Here is a 6,000-nt window from a genome sequence, read left to right on the forward strand (position 1 = left end):
AGGATTATTACTGTAAAATTCCAGGAACATTGCTCAACAAAACAGAAGTCAACACTATCTGGTAAAAACAACAATGAAAAGGCTACATTGTACTTTATACAGCTTTCTGAATTTTAATCAAACACAAAATAGTGAGTTCATAACAACTACTTTAAAGGGGATCTATTATGCAAAATTCACTTTTACATGGTGTTTGAAAATAAATGTGAGTCAGCATTGTGTGTATACAACCACCCTACAATGTGAAAAGTCCACCCACTCCTGTTTCTTATATTTCTATTAATCAAAAACAGTGTCTCAAAATGACTGGTTTTCGTATCCGCTCTAAAGTGACGTCACTTTAGAGTAGGCCACGTCCACGACTGGTGACGGACTCCACCCTATTATCATAGATCTTCCCCTGAGTGATCGTCACACAGTCCGCCATTTTTCCCCGCGCTTGAGCAGCTACAGTGAGAAGAATAATGTCTCAACTTCGTAAGCGTCATAAGTGTTCTGTTGTTGGCTGTAAAAGTGAACATAAGAGTCTTCATGTACTCCCGGCATCAGAACCACTGAAGACGCAGTGAACAAGTTTTGTTTTTTGAAGCAAATGTGCCCCAAAACATACCAAAATTCATGTATGTTTGTGCAAATCATTTCACACCAGACTGCTTTGTGAATGAGGGTCAATATAAAGCAGAATTTTCAAAAAATTTGACTCAAGCATGGATCAGTACCAACTGTTCGTGTTCCAGCTTTATATCCTGAAGATGTAAGTATCGCACTTTATATTTTGTGAATGTTTGCAAATCGCCTTTCCGAATGTGCTTGTTAGCTGATTCCACGGCTAATGCAGCTAAAGTTACCATTGTCTCTGACTGTATTCACGGAGACCAGAGCTATGTCGTTATAGCTTGTTTGCACATGACGTCACGTCACTGCGTTGCTATGGCGTGAAATGCAGATGGAGGGCAGGAAGTGATTTTCTACATAAGAAGCACTATCACAAACTCAAAATGCCTATGTTTTGCGTCGTTTACGGTTGCTCATACATGTATGGCTGAACTCCGGTATTTACGGTGTCAGTAATATTGGTTCTGATTTGTTGTTGCTATAGTATCCGAAGCACGAGCTGTAAAGGCACAGCCCTCTTCCGGAAAGGGGGTGGGGTGCAGCAGCTCATTTGCATTTAAAGAGACACACACGAAAACAGTGTGTTTTTGATTCCACCCAAAAAGAGGCATTTACAACATGGTATAATAAATGATCCGTGGGGTATTTTGAGCTGAAACTTCACAGACAAATTCTGGGGACACCTGAGACTTATTACATCTTGTAAAAAGGGGCATAATAGGTCTCCTTTCATAATAACTAAACTGTTTTTTATGGTTGTTGCAATGAGCTTTAGTACTGTTCTAGTAAGGAAGTTACAACATTCTTAGTTTTCCTCAAGGAAGGTGTGCCCTCAAGCTCTAGTTCTCTGTTCAACAAATATACCAATTAGTACAATGGCTTCTCCTTCACAGTGGCCAACTTTTCATCTAATCTAAAGTGGCCTTAATGGCAAGAATCTGAACCTTAATTTGCTGAGACAGCATACAAATATAAGCTATGACTAAATACTCTGGAAAATATCAAACTTGCTCTGTATAGCCCAATTAAACAGCAAACCCAGATGCCCAAATCTTTTTCATGTGTTCTGTTGGAAACTTGAGCAACAACTTCCATGTGTTCATCAAAGGAAAGTGCCAAGGTGGGCTGGCACGGGATAAATGTTGTTTACTTCAGTCCAGCACTTGTGCTCAACTTCCTCAAAGCAGTTAATGGAAAACTTAAAGATTAACTAAATTGAACCTGTCATGAATGGTCCATTACTTATCGCCATAGTCAATTAAAAAATCTGCATATAGTTAGGTAGAGATGGACATGTCCCTACCAACTTTCAGAAAATCGGAAATGTCCCAATCAACATTTGAGCAATTTTACTACATAGGCTTATAAATACTTTAACTTTATACTATGTTTTTATTTTCATTTTAAGGACTATCAAAGTTTCTTAGTGTAATTATTCATGTGTAAATTATTGTCCTACCTCTTCTGAAGCTACCCATAAAAGGCGTTGTCAAGTGGCATCTGTAAATTTTCTCGGAACTGTTCACGACGCTCCAATCAGAGTTTGTGATTATTGCATAAAGATTTTTTTAAACATTTTCTGGAAATTTCACAGGCCAGAATGCCATTCACCCATTGAAATTAATAGATTAAAACAAGCATACTCTTCGTGTACAAATGTTTCTACTCTAAGTAAAACAAATCCTGGGCTTGCATAAGGCCCAATTAATGGAGAATTCTGCTTCAGTCAGTAAGTGCCTTATTGAGGAAAACTCCTTTAAATATGAATGACTGTCAGGTAAGGGTGTGGATTTTATTTTTTAAATACCAACATTTTGAAAATCATCCACCCTTGAATAAAATACCTAGCCTACTTATGCACACTCATAATTTTGTCAGTTACAAAATGCCATATGTTCAGAGGGGATCTATAAATAAATCCACTAATAATCCAGCAGCCTAAAAATGCTACATACATAATTAGCTATATTCAGTTTCTTCTTTGCCACAATGTTTGATTGATTACTTTTAAAATGGAGGCATCATAAATCAATACCTCACATAACAGAAAATGTTAACAAATCCTAAACTATCACAATAATCAGACAGATTCTAGACAAAGCATATTTGTTTAGATTTGCTGAAAATCTAGATATCAAGAAAAATGTTTGAAGATAATTACTGTGGCGAGTAGGGCGGGGCTGAGTGGTGTCTGGGCAGAGCGAGGCCGGGAAGATAAGTGGTGAATGAGTACCACCTGTGTGCCACACCGGTCTCGCGTTCTAGTGAGGGGCAGTGGGAGTATTTAAGGAGAAGAGACAGTGGCAGATGGAGAGAGAGACACACGAAGCTGTCTGTCTGTGTGTCAATGAGTTTAAATGTGACTGCTGAAAAGCAGTGTGTTTTGTATGTGACGCTAAAAAGCGAAGAAGTGTCAATATAAATGTCTACGTGTTTGTCAAGCCGGTCCAGCTTCCTCCTTGCCCATCTTGAGAACATTGTTACACTGGTACCGAAACCCAGAAAGGAGGAAGGATGTGCTGTCGTTGAGCCCTAGCTGCTGCCGACCGCCAGGAGAAGCAGGAGCCGATGACGTCTGCCAGGAGGCGGAGGAACTGCTGCCGTCCGCCAGGAAGTGGAGCCTTTGCCATCCGTCAGGGGACGGAGGACTTGCTGCCATCCTCTGGGGGACGGAAGAGTGGCTGAGGACCAGTCGACAGCGTGTCCGAGGCTGGTGAGCAGTCTCTCTCTCTTTCTATTCTCTCCCCTGCCCCTCCCAACCAAACCCCCCCCCCCAATGGACCCGGAGACCATCCTGACACGCCAACGCTCCCTCCCTAAAAATGGGGGGGGGGGTTGTAGGTCACAGCCCGGAGAATTCCCCAGCCTGAGTTTGATGATGGGGGGGGGGGGGGGGGGTATGTGGCGAGCAGGGCAGGGCTGAGCGGCATCTGGGCAGAGCAAGGCTGGGAAGATAAGTGGTGAATGAGTTCCACCTGCGTGCCACACCGGTCTCGCGTTCCAGTGAGGGGCGGTGGGAGTATTTAAGGAGAGGAGACAGCGGCAGACGGGAGAGAGAGAGGGAGACACATGAAACTCTGTGTGTGTGTGTGTGTGTGTGTGTGCAACAAGACTGCAGGGAAGCAGTGCGTTTGCTTTTGTCTTTTAAGTTGTATAATAAATGTTTACGTGTTTGGTCAAGCAAGTCCCAGCTTCCTCCCTTGCCATCCTTGAATCGTTACAATTACAAAGGTGATTAAAAATTACAGTGTGATGTTCTGTCCTCTCCATGGTTGCCAACTAGTTAATGTTATAATCACTCATTAAAAACCAAAAGCTCATTACAGAGCATTAAACTTGCACTCACTTTCTGTAGAATTTGAATTCGGACATTCATCATTAATGATCACAGGAAGGGGAGATCCCAGGAGTGTAATCACAGAGTTTACAATTAGAGCTGTCAGAATTAACGCGTTAACGCATGTGACTAATTAAAAAGCTTAACGGATGAATTTTTCTTAATCGCGATTAACGTATATCATTAGTACAGCATAAACACTGGTGTGAAGCGCGGAACCTTTGTAATGTGTCCGCCCGGAGTCATTACACTGATGCACACGCCACAGTGCCAGAGCCCTTCTACCAAGGAGAGCCTACAAGCTTAGCATTAAATAACATAAAGCAGCGGTCCCATAGACATTTTATGGGCGATACTGTTATGCTCTCTCCTTGTTATCTCAATAAATAAAAGAATCTCTGACAGCGCTTCCCTGTCAGTGACAAAATGATGGAGAAAGGACTTCTTAACACTATTTTATGTAAAACAAGCCAAAAAACAAACAGAATGAGACATTTTTGTTTGCAAGCGCTTTTCATGGGGAGTTCAAAGCTGCGGTCGCAGCTTCACGATTGCTGTAACAAAGTGGAAAGCCAGTCTACCAGCAGATTATTATAGTGGAGGATGACAGTTTAAAGGATTTAATGCCCATTGCAGTGAATATGCAACCTATGTGGGGACTAGTTCTTTCATATAGTCAAACTGCCACTTAGACTTTGGGAAATGATAAATGTTACTTGAATTGGTGATATTTTAGTGCATTGTCTTTATACTGTGGAAGGCTTTGTTTGGGAAATGTTAATAAAGCATTATATTGCTACATATTGTTTTGTTTTCTTTCCTAAAATGGAAATAAATTAATTTTGACAGGAAAAGAAGTATATATAATTTCAAATTTCAGCACTTTATAATCTGCAATTAATCGTGATTAACTACAAAAAAAATATGTGATTAATCATGATTAAAAATTTTAATCGACTGACAAAAATATTTACAATATAAAGTTTCACCTGTGTATGACTCATGAGTTGTCTGATCTGAAGTCTGCAGTATTATCTATTAGGTTGTTTACTCTATTAGGTTGCTTGAGTTTCAGCGAGACACAAACAGGATGCATAATCTTGCAGTGCGTTTAACCTTTCTGACATGCATTGGATTAGATAATCTCACAGCCCCTTCCTCCTTGGCCTACCCTATGCTGACATTGTAGTACTCAACATGTATCCAAACATCACTGTCTTAGATTAAACATGTGAAACAGCAGTACTGATGTACACACACAGAACACAGCTCAATGTTTACAGACAATTATAAGTTAGCATGCAAGTAACCTACAAAGCCTACTGAACGTGCTCCTATATTTCAATATAAAAATGTGATTTAAAGCTCAGACAGAAGAGTCAAAAGCATATCATTTTAATGTTTTGATTTTTAGCGTCAACATCTCGAGTGTATATGGCAGGCATGCTCCGTGATCGTCAATGGCTCAATTTTCATATCAACCAACAGGCTAGTACGAGAACTCAAGCACTGCGAATAAAAATCACTTTACTGTCATATAATGTCAGTTCTTACCGTATTTCCTACGCCCGTGTCTTGATTGCACTGGCTTAATCCCTTTGTGTAATGCTACATAACTATCCTTGATGTGGTCACCCATATACACAGTTACTGATTCTGTTTTTCTTTGGGACATAAGTTTCTTTTTGGTGGAAGTAAAATGGCCGCTGTTGTCTGCTGGTCTGAACCCAGTGACGCAAACGGTGATGTGAGAGGCAAGTCGCCAACAGAGGGCGGTATCGTTCAGTCTGACATTTCAAGGGACATTTTTGTTTACATTTGGTCAAAACAACCTCCGCGTTTTTACCATAGGAGAGGTCAAACGGTCAACTAGCGTGTTACGACAGTAAGTCCCGGTTTGCGGATACCATACAAATAAATACAGAGAGCCGTAAAATTACACTTACCTGTCGCAAAATCGTCCGTGACTTCTCTTATAAAACAGCAGTTGTATCGTAGTAAAGTCCACACATAGTTCACTCCAAAAGGACTATTTTGTGTATAACATG

The 6,000-nt window shown here is 40.6% G+C and overlaps 1 protein-coding gene across 4 annotated transcripts in view; it reads right to left on the bottom strand.

The window, feature by feature from the left end:
• LOC127422893 (myocardin-related transcription factor B-like) overlaps positions 1–5,656 on the bottom strand; it is a 30,036-nt gene extending 24,380 nt beyond the window's left edge. For all 4 annotated transcript variants that reach the window (XM_051666717.1, XM_051666716.1, XM_051666713.1 and 1 more), the window contains exon 1: positions 5,507–5,656. The gene's annotated coding sequence lies outside the window, so the exon portion shown is untranslated. The remainder of the gene's footprint in view (positions 1–5,506) is intronic.
• Between the last annotated feature and the right edge of the window lie 344 nt (positions 5,657–6,000).

Source organism: Myxocyprinus asiaticus, chromosome 32 (assembly GCF_019703515.2).
Source record: "Myxocyprinus asiaticus isolate MX2 ecotype Aquarium Trade chromosome 32, UBuf_Myxa_2, whole genome shotgun sequence".
NCBI lineage: Eukaryota > Metazoa > Chordata > Actinopteri > Cypriniformes > Catostomidae > Myxocyprinus > Myxocyprinus asiaticus.